The following is a 20,677-nucleotide window of genomic DNA, read 5'->3' on the forward strand; positions in this document are numbered from 1 at the left end:
GAAACAAAGGCCTACCCAGGGGTAAACAAGACACTCCCTGGTGGCTATTCAGCCCTTGCTTTACCCTGTTCTCCTGCTTTGGTTCACCTGCCACACCTTGATGTCCTTATACCATTAAGGAAAGGGAGGCTGCCCCAGGGATTCCTGAGTAACTCTCATCTGCTCCTGTCCTACTCCTGGGTCTGAGTCTGTTCTGCCTCTGGCCTTGAGCCCTCCCTAACTCTCATCTCCACACTATTCCCAGGTACATAGTCTTCCCTGGGCACCAGACCCCTCTGGTCCCCCGCCAGGCACTGGATCCACTCTGCTCTACTTTCCCGCTCTATGCAGCATTGGTGAGGCCACAGCTGGAGTATTGCATCCAGTTCTGGGCGCTGCACTTCATAGAGGATGTAGAGAAGCTTGAGTGAGTCCAGAGAAGAGCCACACATATGAGCCACACATATGATTAGAGGCCTGAAGAGCAAGCCATATGAGGAAAGGATGACAGATATGGGACTGTTCAGCCTGGAAAAGAGAAGACTTCAGGGTCATTTGGTGGTAGCTTACAAAAATATCAGGGGAGGAGTTCAGCGGCTAGGTGAACAACTATTTACCAAAGCATCCCAGGGGAAAACCAGGAGCAAAGGTTATAAACTCATAGAAGAAGGTTTCAGACTGGATATAAGGAAAAACTTCTTCACGGTTGTGTGACCAGACTCTGGAATAGACTCCCAATGGGAGTTGTGCAGGTACCTACCCTGGAGATCTTCAATAGGAGACTGGATGCATGCCTTGCTGGGGTTATTTGACCCCAACAGTCTTCCCTGCCCAGAGCAGGGGGCTGGACCCAATGATCTCATGAGGTCTCTTCCAGCCCTAAATGTCTGTGAATCTGTGTGCTCCCATCTCTGTTCTACTCCTGGGTACCTAGGTTCATAGTTAGTAGGGTCAGAAGGGACCTGAGCAGATCATCAAGTCCGACCCCCCGCCATGGTAGGAAAGAGTACTGGGGTCAAACGACCCCAGCAAGGTGTTCATCCAGCCTCCTCTTAAAGACCCCCAGGGTAGGAGCCAGCACCACTTCTCTTGGAAGCTGGTTCCAGATCCTAGCCACCCTGACAGTGAAGTAGCCCCTCTTGATGTCTAGCCTGAATCTACCCTCTGCCAGCTTGTGACCGTTATTCCTGGTTACTCCTGGTAGAGCTCGGGGGAACAGGGACTCCCCCAATGCCTGCTGGTCCCCTCTGACTAGTTTGTAACAGGCCACTAGATCCCCCCTCAGCCTTCTCTTGTGGAGGCTGAACAGGTTCAGGTCCTGTAGCCTGTCCTCATAGGGCCTGCCCTGCTGCCCCCTGATCATGTGAGTGGCCCTCCTCTGGACCCTCTTCATGTTGTCCACATCCCTCCTGAAGTGCGGCGCCCAGAACTGGACACAGTACTCCCGCTGCAGCCTGACCAATGTCACATAGAGGGGGAGGATCACCTCCTTGGACCTGCTTGAGATGCATCTGTGGATGCATGACAAGGTGCGGTTGGCCTTCCTGACTGCATCCCCACAGTGTTGGCCCATGTTCATCTTAGCATCAATGATGACTCCAAGATCCTTTTCTGCCTCTGCACTGATGAGAAGGGAGTTCCCCAGCCTGCAGGTATGCTGCTGGTTCTTCCTCCCCAGGTGCAGTACCTTGCACTTGTCAGTGTTGAAACCCATCCTATTCTCATCTGCCCATCCTTTTAACCTGTCTAGGTCCAATTGTAGCCTATTTCTTCCTTCTAGCATTCCCACATCCCCCCACATCTTAGTGTCATCAGTAAATTTGAACAGGGTGATTTTTACCCCTTCGTCCAAGTCACTGATGAAGATGTTGAACAGTGCGGGCCCGAGGACCGAGCCCTGCGGAACCCCACTGCCCACATCCCTCCAGGTTGAAAATGACCCATCCACCACCACCCTCTGGGTGCGGCCCTCCAGCCAGTTGGCAACCCATTTGACTGTGTGGGTGTTGACACCACAGTCCCCCAGTTTTTTAATGAGAATGAGGTGAGAGACAGTATCGAAGGCCTTCCAGGAAGACTATGTCCACTGCTACCCCTGCATCTAATGATCTGATAACCTGATCGTAGAAGGCCACCTGGTTGGTCTGACAGGACCTGCCACTGATGAACCCATGTTGGTTGCCCCTAAGCATGCAGTCCCCTGCTGGCCCCTCATGGATGTGTGCCAGCATAATTTTCTCAAACCGCTTGCCTAGGATTGAGGTAAGACTAACTGGCCTATAGTTTCCCAGGTCCTCCTTCCTCCCCTTTTTGAAGATGGGAACCACGTTGGCCCTCTTCCAGTCCTCTGGGACCACACCAGAGCACCACAAGAGCTCATAAAGCCATGCCAGGAGTCCTGTAATGACCTCGGCCAATTCCTTTAGGACTCTAGGGTGGAGATCGTCCAGGCCGGCTGACTTGAATACGTCCAGCCCCTCCAGAAGCTCCCTAACTAGTTCCTTGCTAACCTTTGGCACAGGTGTGCCTCTCCTGGGGCCCAAGGGGGGCCCAGCAGGGAGGTGGCTGTTCTGGTCCCTGCTTAGGAAGATGGAGGCAAAGAAATCGTTAAACATGTTAGCTTTGTCGTCTGGTGTGATGACCAAATTTCCCAGTGCGTCCTGCAAGGGCCCCACGTTACCCGGGACCTTCTTCTTGCCCCCTATGTATTTAAAAAAAGGACTTCTTATTGTCCTTAATCTGAGAAGCTAGTCTTAATTCCATCTCTGCCTTTCAAAGCAGTCCTCCATGGCTAAGCCTAAAGTCCTCTGGTTGTTCCCAAAACAGATACAACACAAGCAGTAGCATTCCAGACTTCTCATAAGCTGGGTGCATCTACATGTGCATATTAATGTGCAGCAATAAACACTGGCATATACTGTGCCAGAGTTTATTGCTGCCAGACACCGCATTTACACGTGTGCCCAGGACCACAGCATGTTGAGTCAGGTCAGAGTAGCCACTACTGGCAGAGGGCCTGGGCACTCAGTTTGCCAGCCTGGGGCTGCTCCAACACAGCTCAATGTGGTGTGGAGGGGCTGGCTGAGGCACAAGGGTGCTCCAGTGTAGGGCTAGCTGGCAGGTAGATCCCACCCTGAAGCACCCTCTGCCCCAGCCAGCTCTGTCTGCAGCTACATGTGTATTGCTATGCATAAAAAAACTCCACAGCAGGTTATTACTTTTACAAGTACTAAACTGCTGCAGAGTTTATTAGTCTCCCGAAGCCTAATAGGGCTGCACATGTAGGGTGATCAGGAGAGGTTCTGGATGATTTCAAAAGGGCAAGCAGTGCCCATCTTTAAGAAAGAGAAGACAGAGGATCCAGGGAATGACAGATCAGTCAGCCTCACCTCAGTCCCTGAAAACAACATGGATCAGGTCCTGAAGGAAACCATTTCTAAGCACTTGGAGGATAAAAAGGTAATTAGGAACAGTGAGCATGGATTCACCAGGGGCAAATCATGCCTGACCAACCAGATTGGCTTCCATAATGAGGTGACTGGCTCTGTGGATGTGGGGAGACCTGTGGATGTGGTGTGCCTTGATTTTAGCAAGACTTTTGATACAGTCTCCCACAACATTCTCACAGGCAAGCTAAGGAAGTATGGACTGGATGAATGGACTGTACAGTGGATAGAAAACTGGCTGAAGTACTGGGCTTAGAGAGTAGTAATCAATGGTTCAGTGTCTAGTTGGGAGCCAGTATCAAGTGGAGTGCTCCAGGGGTCAATCCTGGGGCCAGTTTTGTTTAATGTCTTCATCAATGACCTGGAAGGTGGCATAGAATATACCCTCAGCAAGTTTGCAGGTGATACCAATCTGGGGTGAGCAGTAGATATGCTAAAAGGGTGGGGCTAGGATTCAGAATGACATAGACAAATTAAAGGATTGGGCCAAAAGAAATCTCATGAGGTTCAACAAGGGCAAGTGCAAAGTCCTGCACTTAGGATGGAACAGTCCCATGTACCAGTACAGCCTGGGGACTGAGTGGCTACACAGTAGTGTTACCTCTCAGTTCTGTGTTCTTGGGGAACCCTGGCACAGTACACAACCTGTCTGACTCACAAAGGACTCACCCCCTCCCCACCTCTGCCTGAACAAGAACTGATTAGGGGAAGGACTTACAAAAGACAATGAAAATACAATGGAGACACATCTAAAGCCCTCCAGACAAGGGTGATAAGAATGAAGCAACTCCCCTGGTCTCATTTACATCAGAGATGTAACTGGATGACAACTCATTTAAATGGGAGGTGGGACAGGCTTGCACCTTCATTAGCATTCAGGATGGAGCATGGAGATTTCAAGGCAAGGACTGCACTCAATTCTGGGACCAGAAAAGCAGGGGCACACTGCATGATGGGAGAGCCCTGCTCCAAATGCTAATCAACCCACGTCTACACACCCAGCTCCACATTTATCAGACCAATTCTAGTCACGACTCCTTTACTGGTACCCAAAACACTGAATCTGCCTGGTTAGAGAAATGCCACCCATAGCCTGGAGTGATCAGTTCCTATTATCAGCATATGAGCTATTGTTTAACCATAAAGAAACCTAGTATTTTCCCTTGAGCCACTGTTAGTTCTCTACAAATCCCCTACCCAAGCTCAAGTTTTTGTCCTGGTCCTTGGATCCCAAAACTGCACCAGTTCCACTCCTTTTGTGCCTGGAATCCCTCCACTAACTATGCAGAGGGCTCTGCCTGTCTGCAAGCTCCAACAAACACCTGGTAACCTCAACTGGTTCAAGCTTCACTGAGTGGTGAGATCCCAACTCTCTCTCTGCCTCTCTCTCTGACTCCAGGAACCTGACTTTTGCTCTCTTGTTCCAGGCACAGCTTTCTAAACCTGACTTTTGGTTTCTTACTCCAGGGCAGCTTTCTAAACCTGACTTTTCCTAATCGCACTTGAGCTAGACTTCCCCAAATACCTAACTGAAACTATGTAATATTGTAACTGTTTTATTTCTCTCTTGTATGGCTATTACTACTGGTATCATCATAAGTTCATATCCCTGACAATAAATAACTTTTATGGTCAAGCTGGTTGCTATACTCTCTCTCTGAACCTCACTTACTCTTCCTTCCCTTTGATTTCCCCATTTGCTCTGCAGCAACACTTCTTTTACCTAAGCCAAAGATCCCTGTAATGCCCAAAACCACAGTGGGGTCTGCTCATCAAGGGAGCTACTACTAGGACCATTGTGACAAGATATTGTGACATGCTGAGTTTTGAGGTGCATGAGGGTATCAGATGAAAGTTATGATCGGACCCACCCTGCTCAGACATACTCTGTTAGCATGTGTGTATGTGTGTCTAACTGCTTTTATTATTGTCATGCTGCAATAAGGGATGAACTGAGTGCAAGGCAAATGACAGCGTCAGCCTGTCAATGCTGAATAATCTGGCCTGTCTCAGGTGTATCCTGTTAATCTGTGTGTGTGTATGTGTGTATATGTGTTTAGCTGATTCTCCAAAATGGGAATTCCCTTCTGAAGAAACTATCTAATATGATTTAAGGTTGAAACAAAAGCAACTATGTGTAGAAATGAATTATGATTATTACTACAAATGCTCTAACAACTTACAGAATATGATAGAGAATGAGATACTTTAGTCTAATATATTGGAATGAAAAATTCTAAAGAAGATTAAAATGTCTGGAGACAATGAAGAAGAACTCAATGAAATGTTACAATGTTCTAAAAAATGTTATAGGACTTTTCATGAAATTTGAGCTAGGTCCCTAGCTCATTTCAAAACTGACCCCGAATTAGCCTTCAGATGACAACTACTTCTCTAGCTTCCTCTGTACCAGTGAGCTAATGGTCAAAGGCCATACTTCTACTTCTCGGCTTCAGCCCCCGTGGACCGGAAGTGAGTTAGTATAACACATCTATCTATAAAGTGAACTCCCAGCTATGGGGAAAGTCTATCATTGTGGTAATCCCATAGTGTGAATATAATAATTACTCAAATATGTGTAGCACATGAACAGCATAAAAGGAGTATAGCTATGTGGGGGAGGACAGAACAATTACCTCAAGCTGATATTTTCTTGGAAGCCGCCCTAACACCCCTGCCCCCTTGCAGCAGTGCAGCATCGCTCCCTGGGCATGCATCTTCCGCCAGAATACTGTCTCCTCACAGAGGGGAGGGGTAGCTCAATATTTTGCCTCTCATTTATAGAAATGAGCTATGCCTTTGCAATCTGAAGGTTTTATTGTGCACCTCTTACTTCTGTGAGGAGCCCCATTGGTAGATGTGACTGTACGTGGAGAGAGGGAGGGAGAGAGAGAGAGAGAGAGTGCGCATGTCCTGGTCACTTTTTAGTCAGATTTATACATACCACACCAGCAGTTACCTGTGCGTGCTTCTAGGCAGAACTTGGTTGACTGTTTACTTTCTCAAAAACAGATAAAGAAGTGGTGCACTTTTCAACATGTATTACCATATTTGACAGTGCATGAGTTATGTTTTGAAGCCAATTTTTTAACTCTTAAATTGAGCCTTGACTTATACACAGTCCCCTGCAAGCAGCACTGCCTAGATCCTCCTGAGAGCTTCTGGGGAGCTCAGGCAGCACACAGTCTGTTGGCAGCCCAACCAGCCACCCCCAGGGGGCATTGCCATGGTGGAGGAAAGGATCAAGCCCCACCCTTCAGCAGCTCAGGGGCTGCTCGCCCTGCCAGCAGCTTGCCCCCCAGTCCTGGGGCAGGCAGGGAGTCTCTGCAACAGGAAGAATGGGACCCTTTACCACTTCTGCTTTAAAGCAGGCTCCTCCAGCCAATTTAGGGGTGGAACACAGAAGCTTGGTAACAGCATGCAGTGGGTGCATCTACATGTGTAGTTTAATGTGCAGTAGACTATTTTACTGTGCATTAAAGCATTGAGTAAAAAAAGTGCTAATATGCTAATGTGCAGTAAAATAGGCTACTACACACTAAGTGTCACTAAAAAAGCATGCACTTTCACTACTGTGCATTTGGGCAGCCTAATGTGCATTTATTTAGTACCTCATATTGGAAAAAATGAAGAGTAGAGCCAATACTGTAACTAGGGGTAGATGGGAGGAGCACCTGCCTCAGATACCAAGTTAGGAGGGACAATGGGACTGCCCCCTACCCCATGGACTCTGTGCCCTGGCAGCAGAAGCATCCCCATGGCTTACTCATGCTGGGAACTTCAAAGCACTCCTCAGCTGCTGCTTAAAGAGCAACAGCTGAGGTGGACACAGCACACAGTGGCAACAAAAGCACTTCAGCCAGGGATTGTTTAGAAATCCCCAGCACTGGTAAGACTGCTGCATCCCTCCCTGGCTCCCACTGGTGGAACCATGCCCCCTCCCCACTGATCCTGGAACCTGTGCATGCCCCACGCTCCCACAGGGTTTGCCCAACTTTGCTCGTTTCACCTTTGAGTGAAACACTCAAATGAAAACACAGAATGATTTTAAGGGAGACAGAATATGTGAAAATACTACCCTCTCTTTTATTTCCCATACAGGAAAGGTCTCCTATGGCAGCATAGCACCCTCCAGCCCAATGAAGGGGCACTGCTTTCATATACAGAAAAAGTAATGCTACTGTATCACCAGGCTGCCCTTTGGGTTTTCCTCCAAGGCCTCTCCTTTAATTATCATTCAGTCCATGAGATATGACAAGATCATGAACTGGTCCAGCTACTCGAGCCAAGTATTAAATCCCACAATCTTTACTCAGTTTTGAAACAGAAGCATACAATTAAAATCTAGCCTAGCGGCATGAAGCTATGGCACAGACTGTGGTCTACTACCTGTGCTGGGGCAAGATGCATTAGGATCTGAAACCAGCAAGCTACTTTGCTTTAGGTCTTCTGAAGAGCAGTGTGGGCAAGACCTAGAAGCCATCTAGGATTCAGTGTTTCAGGCTTCTCTCTGGAGTGAGCCTCTGGCCAGCTGATCTCACTAAGACAAGGGCAATCACATAGTGCAGAACTGTAGATAGACTAGTGGGAAGCTGAGAACACAGAAATGGACCTAGCTCAGCAGAAGATTAGCAAATATTATTTGTAGATATTCTTTTCTGTCTGCTGTTTAAATGTTTTTGAAGACTGAACTAATGGCACATAAAGCCAGAACAGGGAAAAACCATTCTGGTTATTAAAAAAAAAAAGTAAGCAAGTTAATGAACGTGGTAGAACTCAAAATGTCTCACTTAAAACTGAAATTAATGCATTCAGGTCAGGTCAGAGCCTTCAGTAAGAACCAACAGCACAAACTGAAAGACACATTAAAAGTGAATGAGTTCAGTCAAAACAAGGACTTTTTTCCTGCACCACAGAGTAATTTGTCAATTATTAGAAAGCTGCTCCATGGCACTATTTTTGGTTAAGTCAGATATCATAAATCATACAGGGAGGGTACATGTCCTAAAGTAAATTTCCCATAGTAAACACAGAGGGTGAGGTACGGGGAAATGGAAGTAAGAGTAAAAAGGCATAGCTTTACCGTAGAAAGTACACACAGCTTTCGATCTATAAAGGCTTATAGACAAGAGATGAGACAAAAGAATAACAGAAACTCTTAGTAATGTGATACCTGGCATGGGGTATAATGAAGACACTATCTTTGGAATCCATGGGCTTTCAATCTGTTTTTAAATATGTATTGCTCTTTTAACAGCCCAAAACAGAAATAAAATAATTTTTTCACAAGTGGGTAGATACTGCATTTTTGCACTGCAGGAACATAAAATTATTTGGCAGAGCTGAGAAAAATGCATCACTAATCAGTTTTTCTACCCGTGTTTTCTTAATTTTTTTTATCATGTTTTAAGCCTTTGAATGCTTCTCGGTTAAACTGATAAACATGAAACATAACTCAGTGGCATCTGAATGCAGCCATTTCTGGAGTGAAACAAATAGCTATGCTAAACAACAGATCATTAAGTTGGCCACGTGAAGAACAGCTTGGTGAACTGCAGCTGCAAGGGGAATTTCAGTTGGTAGGGTGCTATCAAACTAACTGAGAAATCAGATTTCTATCTCATTCAGACCTAACAGGATAATTCATAGATACCATAGCGTAGTTAAATCCACATGCATTTGTAACTTCTGCTACCTAAGTCTACTATAGAAGTTGTTATAAAAAAAATAGGAAAAGGACACTTTATCCTGTACTGTTAAAGCCAACAGAAGTTTTGCCCCAAATGTCTATTAGAGCAGTAATAAGTCCCAAATCCATAAATTGGTGTGATTTCAGTTGTTTAATGTCTTTCCATTACATTATTTTCATTTTTAACTATGTTTTGAAAGCTTTGCAGATAAATTTGGCAATGTAGAATGAATTTCCAAAGCCATTCTTCTGTGATGACTGCACATGAGGTGGCAGGAAGGTTCATTTTAAATGGGGGATAGAATGAGAGGGTTTGTACAGCAGGGTGATTCTTATAGAAATTGAACCTGTAAATAATTAATTAAGTTAAAAGTACAAGACAGAGGATAGCTCATGGCATAAATCACAGAAAAAGGTGGCAAAATGAAAGTCCCACAAATAAATATAAACATCTTCATTGGCTGAGACAGGTGAGAACAGCAAGTGTCCAAGCAGCATGCAGAACTGACACAGATTTGCTTAGTTCAAAACAATGTTTGTAGTGCCCACCATCTGCCAGGAGAAACTACCAGTCACCACCAGTCACAAAACCAGCTATAGAGAAGAGGAAAGGGGGGAAGATGTATTGAGGAATGAGCAGAGGCCAGTTTCCCTCAGTGCTGTTTGTTATTCACACTGCCAATAAGTTCATCAAATGCATGCATTCAGGATTTTTTTATTGTACAAAGTAAGAGCGCTGTGGTCGCTTAGACACCTATTTATAGAATTGTTTACAAATGCTGTAATAATCCAACTACATTTTAATAAGTGTAACAGAAGAACCAAATCAAAATTGCCTTCCATAATTTCTCTGGTTGGAAATGTGATTAACAATTGTGCACAAAAATGTTATGATTGATATAGCAGGTGTGATATGACCGTTTTGCCACTGACCTTTGTGGAATTCCCCCAAAATTAATTATTTGCAGATAGAAGTATTCTGCCTGAAATCCCCAAGGGATTAATTAGTGCAGATTGGACCATAACTTTCACTTTTTTTCCTGAACTATAGCTACTGTCTACCAGAGCAGGAGACCCATGACAGTTTAACCTGCTTTTCACCACATTTTTTAAATAAGGTTGAATGCCAGGCTCATAAAGTACAGACACTTTACTCTCTCAATATTTAGACATTTAGTTAGATAGATTGATTAAGCTGGTCTGAGTGTGTATACAAATTGCTCACTGTGTATATGCCTAATGTACTTTCTGATAAAACCCAGAATCGCTGAGGTTCCCCTCAACTTAGTTCATTCAGCCTTCCATGAGAAGAATATGTACAGTAAGGGCCAAACTATCCTTTTAGCTACACTAATGTAATTCTGAATTAATCCACTGATATTCATACATCAACTACGCAAATTAATAGCGTCACTCCTGTAGTAATTCTTACTGTCCTCTAAGTCTAAGGCTTTCTTATTCCTTGTGTACCAATATTTTCATAAGTGCAATCACTTTAATAAAGCTGAACTGAACCTCAACATTGGTGTTTGCTATTGAGAGATTATGCATCTGAGTTAATTAAAACTGTAAAAGTTGGAGCAGAAATGCATTGGGAAAGCAGCTGAAGGGAGATTTATAGAGCTTGGAAGAATTCTGCGCCTACATTTTATTTATTTTATTCAAATGTTATTCACAGGAATCACTTCATCTCATTTGTGAGAGGGTCTAGAGCAGGGGTCAGCAACCCCTGGCACGTGTGCCAAGCATGGCACACAAGGCCATTTTACTCGGCACTCCACACCGCCAGTCTCGGGTCTACGCAGCTGCTGCCAGCCACAGAGCCTGGGCTGCTCCCGGCACCTTCCAAGGTAGACATTGTGGTTTTTTCAGCACTCCAGCCAAAAAACATTGCCTTCCCCTGGTCTAAAGGGTGCAGTAGGTAGATAGTATAAATTTACCTAAATATACTTATGTGCAATACAAATAATGGAATGCAGGACATGCCGCTGAAAACACAGCACTGAACAGCCGATTCTTTTTTACACTGTTAAGCCTTCTTATTAAGAGGAGGGATCTTAAAAGTTTCTTAACCTACATAACAGAGGTGTGTTTCAGTGGAATAGGGGGTTTATTTCAGCTGCTTGATGCTGCAACAATTTGTATTACTGTAAAGCTTCAGGTTAAATCTGAGTGAGTCCTTGAAACTCACAGGGGCACCATGTTTATTTTCTCCTCTACCATTAGACCCTCTAGACTTACCTGCCAGTATCAAAATATCTATCTTCTCTAACCCCTGTAATAAATACCAACAACTTTGCCCTTGTTTAGATACTTTCATTCGGTGTTCTTAAAAAAACTTTGCAAGGGTCGGTACAATCACACAGTTTACAGATGGAGAAACAGAGCCCAGAGAGAATACTTGTCACTCATCAATGAAGTGGCAGAAATCAAAAAACAACCCAGACCTAACAGCCAGCCCCCTCCTCTAAGCACTAGGCACACCACCTCATAAACCTCTAGAATTACTTTTATTCCCTGTCACACATATCTTTTCAGGTGTTATACCTTCCAGTCATTCACGTTTAATATTCCTGTAGTGGTCTGTCATGAGATCTCATCTAGAATAATTACAAAACATCCCTGCTTGTTGGGTCCGTAGGCCTAACTGGAGCATGAATTAATACAACAACTAATCAGTGCATACAGATCAAACAAGAGGCCCTGCTACCAGCATAAACTGAAGTAGGCCTCGCTGGAACAAAACTAGGCATACCACATATGGCATTCACAGAAATGCTGATAAAGTAGCTCATTAGTTTTAGAGGAGCCTTCAAGGCCAACAGCAAGAGAATGAATTGATGAGACCAATACAGAACACCAAAGATCAAAGTGACTTGGCCACAGGTGTCCATATATGGTGGGAAGGTTGCACTAACTGGAGAGAAGTAGGATATGGACAATGTCACCTAAAGCTGCTTTAGTAATTAGTGAGAACTAGGATGGATATGTTGTAAACATGTTGTTGTTTTGATTAATATGTAGAAGGAGACCTGGGAACCCTGAATGTTTTGTGTTCTGATTAAGACTTACATTCATGCCTGTACCATTTCCTCAAATAACCCAAGTAGCACTATATACCAGTTGGCTATAGATGCTAGTGTCTAAGCTTGCCTGTGGACAATAAACCTGGATGAGCTTCTGTTACTAAGAACTGAAGCCTATGTTCTCTTTCTTGGAATAACAAGCTTCTTAGGGGTATAGCATTGCAGAAGGCCCACACAGACCATCCAAACTGAGAGACCCTAACATGACCAGTAATACCTAGCCCCTGAACAATAATAACAGAATCAGAAAACAACACTGATGATAACCTATAGTCCTCTGTTGTGCATGAAGTGAACAACCTTAAAAATAGACATGTCCGAAACAAACTATGCAGAGGAAAATATATAAATAAGCTCAGATACCAAACATGGTCACCAGGTAAATACCTCCACAGACCTTTAGTTACATTTGGAAGATGAATGGAAGTCTATAATATGTTCCAACCACTCCTCACCCTAAAAGTTGATAGGAAAGGTACAAAAAGGAGAGAGAGAGAGAAAGACAGACAGAGAAACAGAGATAATTAATTTAAACAAAAAGGCCTACTTATATAATCCAAGGATTACATTGAGATCATGCTTGGTAAACAAGAGAAGTGTGTGATCAGAGATCATTGGACCAAACTTGATATACTGAACGTTAAGCCTAATCAGTGAATGAAGAAAAATGGTCTGTTCCACACCATGTGTGTTTCGGCAGGTCTTTGAAGGAAACTTGGGGGATGGAGGAACAAATGGCTGAAAGGTTTCTAAAGGAGATGTCTTCTGGGCCTCCCTTTCTTTCTAGGGACCCTGCATGTCCTCTGGGGCACCTGAAGGCTCACCACATTATTGTGACAGCAAGAAATTACTGCACCAGGGGGATGCCTCACTATCACAGCTGCACATCTGAGAACCCCAGCATAAGATAAGCCTGACCCTGTTCTGTCTTCTCTTCCCTAGTGCATTCCTTTCCATTCCCCACTGTCTATCTCCCACTATCTTCCTTCTCTCTTCTTTCTTTCACAGTTTTTCACCTCATCCAGTTGCATTACCTGGTACCAAAGGAAAGAGATTAGGTAGCCCGGCCAGCTCTACCCAATCTCAGACAGACCAACAAAGGTGAAGGACCTGACCAAACCAGCTACATGACATCCCAGATGGCAGAAGTGAACTACAGCCCAGGGTGACAACTTTCAAGGCCAACCTGCTAACCCAGATCATCCATCCATGACTGACCAGCCACTTTGGATCCTGAGAACATCCCAAGAACATACTTCTGCCATCTTTATTATTTTATGTCATTTTCCCCTTTGTGTCTGCCTGTGCTTCTCTTGTCAGAGAAAGCAACTATTATTCACAACCCAGAACTGAACAGAAATGCTTCCTCCCTGATAAAACGGAATGCTTAACAGAAACTGAGATGTTAATTGATTATCTTCTCTCTAAAAAGAGACTTCGATTATCATTCTGCCTAACAACTCAATTTTGGTTTCAAAAGAGGCTTTCGTTTTGGTTTTCTTCTTTTCTTTTTGTGTATTTTAGTCAATTCATTTCCAAACTGTAGTAGAAATGTCCTACAGTATTTGCCATGATAACCAAGCAGGCTAAGGTCCTTGTATATGAAAGCCCAACTCTTGTTTAATCGCTTTATGTTGTACAGAGAAAGCGCCATGTTAACACCTTTGATTTCCTGGCCCATTTATTCCACTAAAATTAACACTCTCCTCCATCATGTTTTCTAGGAACATAAAAACTGTCCAAGAGAACAATGGACCATTTAGTTTCAGCACTATAGTACTCTAACATTGGCCAGGATTATCAACTTTGAGGGAGTTAAAAGTTATTTTAACTTGCCAAATTGTGTAATATTAAGGGAGGGAATTTCATTTTATTTACAGATTTGGTGATTTCATTGTGCTTGGAGGTGCATGTGTTACAAAGTTTGGATCCAGAATGAGATCTTTACTGAAAAAGACCTTGGCTGAAGTCTGGGAAGGTCTGGATACATTGCACTGATTCATATCATAATAAAGAAACATCTGCCACAAGATCATTGTTTGCATCTAGATCTGTGTTACTATAATGTGTCGCATTTACTCATGTACCACATGCGCCCTTTCCCCAAAAATCAGCCCCCCAAAACTGCAGTGTGTATCTTAAGCAGGGAAGTTGATTTCCTGCCTAGAATAGAAATATCACATTGATTCCTGCTCCACAGTGTAGTGACAGTGGCATTATTCAGGTAGCTGAGGGAGTCAAATAATCTAATGTCTTTTTGTTCTTCAGCTCATATATATTAACAATCAACTCTCCTTTTTAATAGTCTTGATGCTCCAGTAAGCAAGCTAAGTGAATTTCTTAGGGCTATTTTGTTGTCTGCTAGCTGCTCCTGATCTCGCTTTTCCTGTCTCAGGATTCTGGAGGCTCTTTGTCTCTTTTCAAAATCATAAATCCTGCCATGGAGACCAGTCTTCAGCAGTAGCTGAGGTTTCAGCTTTTACTTAAGCAGAATATAAGTTCGCTAAAGATTAGCCTCCCTACCTGCTCTATGCAGGCATAATTCTGGGGAAAAAATCTTCTTGTTTTTCATTATGCTTGTCCAAAAACAAGGCACATGTCTTATTCAACAGTGTGTTGTATGTGAGAAAATACTGTATATGGTAGAATGGTATATTATGTCTGCTTGGGTTTATCTTTAACTATGCTATTATTTCACCACTGCTGCCTTGCAGCCCCTGTTCCTGTCCCTCCCTGTGCATTTCTTCCTATGGTTCTGTGTTCAAGACTCTCCAACAACTCTGCAGGTTGCAGAGGGGTAATTGGAACTTACTTGGGACACAATCATCAGGCAGGAGAAGGGGAGCACTGAATGGATGCTTAGGGAAATCTGGGCAGTTGAGTGCATAATGGGGTAAACACATGATTAGGCAACTGTCTGTAGGGGCTGGAGTAGATAGACTGAATGGGTGTTGTTGTGAGTGAAAGATAGGTTAGAAGGATGGGTTTTTGAAGGGATAGTCAGAGGGGATGAGATGCCTAAAGGAACCTAGGGAGTGCAAGGGGAGGGTGCCTGGAGAACATCTGGATGACTGCAGAGTCCTTAAAGTGAAGATGACATGAGTACGGAATGTGGCAGAATGCCACCTCAGTTTCTGCCCAAACTCTGCTATCAGACTTATTACCTATCTGAAAATTTGGTTACCATGGTCACTGCAGAGGGTGGGTACCCCTGCCCCCATCTGCTTCAGGTAACCCTGAGTTGTAACTTGAGCTGGATACATTCCTGAGGGAGGGGGGAACCTGCACCCTTTGCCTACATGACTGGCCTCACACACCTGGATGGTGGAGCTTAAACTCCCAAGTTTTCTAAGGAATCACATCATGACTGGGAGGGAGGCTAGAGACCCTGCCAATGTACCCAGCAATCAGTGATGCATTTCAAATTGGTTGCCTGGCAGCCAACAACTTCTGGCCTTCATTGGATCAGGTAAATGAGGTCATAAGGTCTATATAGGTTAAAGATTGCCCAGGAGGAGGAGCAGCAGCCATGATGAAGATGCTGAGAGTAGCTGATCCTCACCAGCTCTCTCTTTCTCTCACTTGAAACACATGGACAGTCTATGAACTGCTTGCCTCCAGAGGAAAGCTCTATCAGCCTCTGGATGATACTTGTGAGTAAGCTACTTGAAATCTAACTAGATATATAGCTTTCAGTAACTCAGATGCATGATCAAAAGCTATGATACCACTGTTTGATCTAAGAGTTATTCTTTGATATTGCTCTGCCCTGTACCCTATTCCAAACCTACTCCTTGCGATCAATAAAGTTCTCCTTTGTACCTAGCAAGGGAGACTTATTGGGAGAAGGTCTAGATTATGCCTCAGTGTCCCCTTGGTTCGGCTGAATAAGGGAGACTACTATTTGTGCTTCAGACTGAGGGAAGCACCCCACGTTCTTGCAGTGGGTCGAGTACCCTTCAGGTCTATAAAGCCTGTGTACCTCATGAGGCACAGAGCCACTAACAGACCATGACTCCTGAGTGATGGCAGCGTTACCATCAGGCTTGCAGGTATGCTCCAGGAAGGGAGTTGGCCAGACATGAGGTGCCCCCAGGGAGACACTTGGAGCTTGGTAGGTGGTCAGGCACAATGAGGTGGAAGGCTAAGCACAGGAGCACCTCCTAGTGGCCTGCCATACAGAATACTTTGGAAGTGGTGTGCAGGGTGAAAAAGCTCCATGTTTAAACCTCGAGGAATCTCAGATCTACTATGCTGCTACTTGTCCACTGGGGAACACCTGTGCTATGCACACTTTGGTGTGCAGGAATTTACCCCAGGTGGGGTAGGGGGAGCTGGGACCAGCAACTGTACTGGATCCAGTAGCCTTACCTGGAGTCCTGGGGACCTTAAGGAGTTCCAGCCACAGCACTCCTGCAGCTGGAGCCTGGCCCACCACCAAAGCATAGCTCCAGCTAGCCAGGCTCTGGTTTTGGGCAGTGTGCACTACCACCACATGCTCCACACCACTTTTTTTTTGTTGTGGGTTTTTCTGACCCTGGGTTCTTGCAGAGTCAAACCAACTCCCCAGTGCAAGATAGCAGCACAGGACATACCTATTTATATGGTATGTGGTGCTGCAAAAATGTCTGCAGTGCCACATACCGCATGTCCACACTTGTTTGGATGTGGCCCTAGTGTCTAGGCCACAATGTAAAGGCTCTTATTGCATCAAAGATGGTTGGATATGGGTTTTTTTAAAAACTGAAAACACAAAATAGTCCTGCAGACTTTGCTTGATCTAGCTTAGGTGCTCAAGAGAGAAGAAAGGCTGCAGCGAACCTGCTCTTTGCTTGCAGCTGTGCACAGATACGAAAACAGGTCAGTGTGTCCACTGGAGTGAGTGCCAGGCCTGGTTAGTGCTACCACTGCTGCTAGTGGTAGGGTACCTAGAGAGTGTGTGAAAGTCTCACCCCTTATCCCACAGTGGAGATGGCCCCATATAGCAGACAGAGCAGACTTTCAGCCAATGGCTAAGTACTCTCTCTCTGTTTTATAAGATTTTGGGCCTAATTCCCCTACCAAATCAGAACAGCAGTATGCCTACTTTGTACCACTCCTAACTGCTGAAGGCAATACAAAGCAATGGAGAATCAAGCTCAGTACCCAAGATCAAGCACTTCCAGGCTGCCTTCCTGCTGGTGAGTAGTGGTTTTACAGCTACAAGCAAGCACAAACCTTCTTCCAATGCTCATGGAGCGCCCCTAGATTTAATAAAGCTAAAGACTAACTCCACCCAAAACAGTTAAGGGCCTACAGTTTCTGGGCCACAATTTCTGAAACATATTGCTAAAAATAAATAAAATAAACATATTAGAATGTTACAAAACAGCAATGTCTCTTATTTTCCAAACACATTTCACAACTACTTTAGGATCATGGGGAAGTAGGGCTGGAAGGGATTTCACAAAGTCATCTAGTCCAGCCCCCTGATCAAGGCAGGATCATCCCTGACTAAACAATCTGAGCCAAATATCTGTGCTCTTGAAAATTCCCAGAGATAGATATTCTACAATTTCTCTAGGTAACCTGTTCCAATGCCTGAACCCCCTCATAGTCAGAAAGTTCTTCCTAATCTCCAACCTAAGTTTCTTCTGCTGCAGCTTGATGCCACTGCTCTTAATTCTGTCTCCTGTGGTCATGGAGAAAAGCCCAGCTCCAATATTTGAAGACTACAATCAAATCTCCCCTCAGTCTTGTCTTCTTCAGACTATATAACCCTAGTTCTTTCAGACTTTCCTAATAAGCCTTCCTTCCTAGGCCCCTGATCACTTTGGTTGCTCTGTGCTGAACTCCTTCCAATCTCTCTACAGGGGCTAAAACTAGACACAGTACCCCAGGTGAGGCTTTGCTAGTGCTGAACAGAGCAGAAGAATCTATTCCTTTGATTTGCAAGTGACATGCCTGTTAATACAACCCAGCATGGTGTTGGCTTTTTTGCAACAAGAGCACACTATTGACTCATATTCATCTTAGGGTCTACTGTAAACCCCAGGTTCTTCTCTGAAGTACCGCACCCAAGCCAGTCATTCCCCACCTTCTTCCTTTACACCACATTTTATGCACACATTTTTGCCACTGGGCCTCAGTAACCACAAAACAAAATTCAGGTGTGTCAGTGTCATATTGAAGTTCAACAGAAGTCCCAAGAGGCTTGTTATGGGAAAGGTAGATTATAACGTAAAAAGTGAAAAACAAGGCACAACTCCAGAATCACCATCTTCCATCATTTTCAAAGCAGGACGAAAATTACTGGAAAGGGGAGGCTTGCAGTTGCAAATTTTGGGGGGAAGAACCAAGACAAAGTACAATTAAAATTGCCTATATAATGTTTTTCTTTTTGCTGTGGTAATATATCATGTAAACCCATTCTCCCTATCACTTACTGAGGGAAAAACCCCATTAGAGACTGCAAGGAAGTCAGAAAATTATGATTTCAGTTAAACCAATAAACCCAGATCGACTCTACTGAAGTGAGCAGTTGCTCTGAACAAAAACTGGTACAAATGAGAAAACAAAAGTGGCATGGCTGGGATGGTAAAACATGCTTATAGTCACTGATCGTTAGTATAAGCACTAAATTAAATTAAGAGACGATGGGCTCTGAGGACTTTTTAATCCCAAACAACTTTTCTAATCAGCAAAGGTGCTAAAATTATACCTTGACATTATGGGTCAAATCTATTCTGCTTATTAAGTGTCTCAGTGGACCTGGGTGCCTTAGTGCCAGCCTATTCCACCCTGAAATACAGTTCAGGTGGCATTCTATTCTTCTCTGAACTGCCAGGCATCCAGATTTAGTCAGCTATATGGCATTTTTTGGATATGTAAGTCCACCAAAAAACCACTCATGCATAGGGTAGCACTGTATTGTGCATATATAGCCACATAAACCTGAATGGCTACATATATGCCAAGACTAGTCACACACACTGACAGCAGTGATAGGGACCTCCCACATAGCTGGGTGGCCATAGCACTCCCATGGAAAACCGGAGGTCCTGATGTCTAGGCCTCCTTCACCCAGACAGCTATTAAACCAGGTTTTTGTCATTTATCAGCAGAGCCCTCTAACCACCACATCACAAGCCAGACATTAAACAGGATTTCCTCTGGTGCTCTTTTTGAAGCTGGCCCACCAGAAAGCCACAAGAGGAAGCTCTATGGGAAATATGTGGGACCAGGAAGAAGGGAGTAAGCTAAAAGGTGTGTGGCTAAGTGAAGTGGCTGCTGATCTGGAAAGAAAGGGATCCTGGGCTCTGACTGGGACCCTTGCTCCTAACCACCGTTCTTTGTTTCCAGTGACTATGTTAGCGACTCTGCTTCAAAACAAGCTTTGGAAGAGGTACTGTGCAATGGTTGATCTGTGTTAGGATGCTGTATTAGGAAGTGGAAGAGGGCCCATGACCAAGGTCCTCCAACATCCCAGGTGAATTTACTGAGCTCTGGAGAAAAAAAGAGGGATGCATACAACTTTTTCTATCCTGAATCTAAATCCAAGCCTGATGTACGTATTTGGAGAACTCTGTTTCTGGGCATCTCTGTGTCCACAAGAGGCAGGCACATAGGCCCTGGACACTACTGTGCATCCTCAATCAGTGTCACACTTACCTGTCCAAGTGCATAAGAGCTGTGCATACAGCAGAATACCAGATGGGCATAAGTAGGGTTTTGGGGACTTACATGTCCAAAAAAAACCATGTAGGCATCCAGATTAGAATAGAATGCCACCTTTAATACAAAAGATGCATGGGTTCTTTTCTTCCTCCTTGCTTCTCTGTGACTCAATCTTAAGAGTAAGATGGCGAAGTATTACAACAGTAGATGAATTAACGGAATTTCAGGGACTTGAACGTCTAGAATACACCTCCACTTTGTTGCTGAGGTGCACAGGTCCTCTTATGCCCCTAGCAGGTGGGAATAGAACCTGTCCTGTATTAATGTGGTTGGTATCTAATATACCTGAGAGTTTCATCCACTTTGAAAATGTATGGACATAACTGTTTAATTTTTTATATATATATATATATATATATATATATATATATATGGACTTTTGTTTTTTATAAGGCACTAAAGGAAAAATTCCCTTGACATTTTCTACTAGGAAACCTTGATACATATAATTTACTTGTAAATAAAATGTGGTTATGCCCAGGGATTAAAACAGTGACAAAACAAATTTAAAAGATTAATGGAAGATATTTTAAGGGCAAAATTTGGGTCTGATCCTGCAAACATATGTATGAATGGCTTTCCTTGCAGCAGCAAACTCAATGAGTTAAACATTTTTAAACACATGGGCACAGCATTCCATGTTATATTTTGCCATCAGAGCCTTATACAATAAAAGTGCAAATATACTATTGAGCTTAAAAACATTGTTTGGTCTACAGATGTCAGTACCTGAGTTGGTTTAGGAAAGATCATTATGGGAT

The 20,677-nt window shown here is 44.0% G+C and overlaps 1 protein-coding gene across 2 annotated transcripts in view; it reads right to left on the reverse strand.

The window, feature by feature from the left end:
• The window catches only part of NRG2 (neuregulin 2), a 328,293-nt gene that overhangs the window by 69,848 nt on the left and 237,768 nt on the right, over positions 1–20,677 (reverse strand). The gene's annotated exons all lie outside the window — the stretch shown is intronic.

This window comes from Crocodylus siamensis, chromosome 10 (genome assembly GCF_052110815.1).
Source record: "Crocodylus siamensis isolate JL-2025a chromosome 10, ASM5211081v1, whole genome shotgun sequence".
NCBI lineage: Eukaryota > Metazoa > Chordata > Crocodylia > Crocodylidae > Crocodylus > Crocodylus siamensis.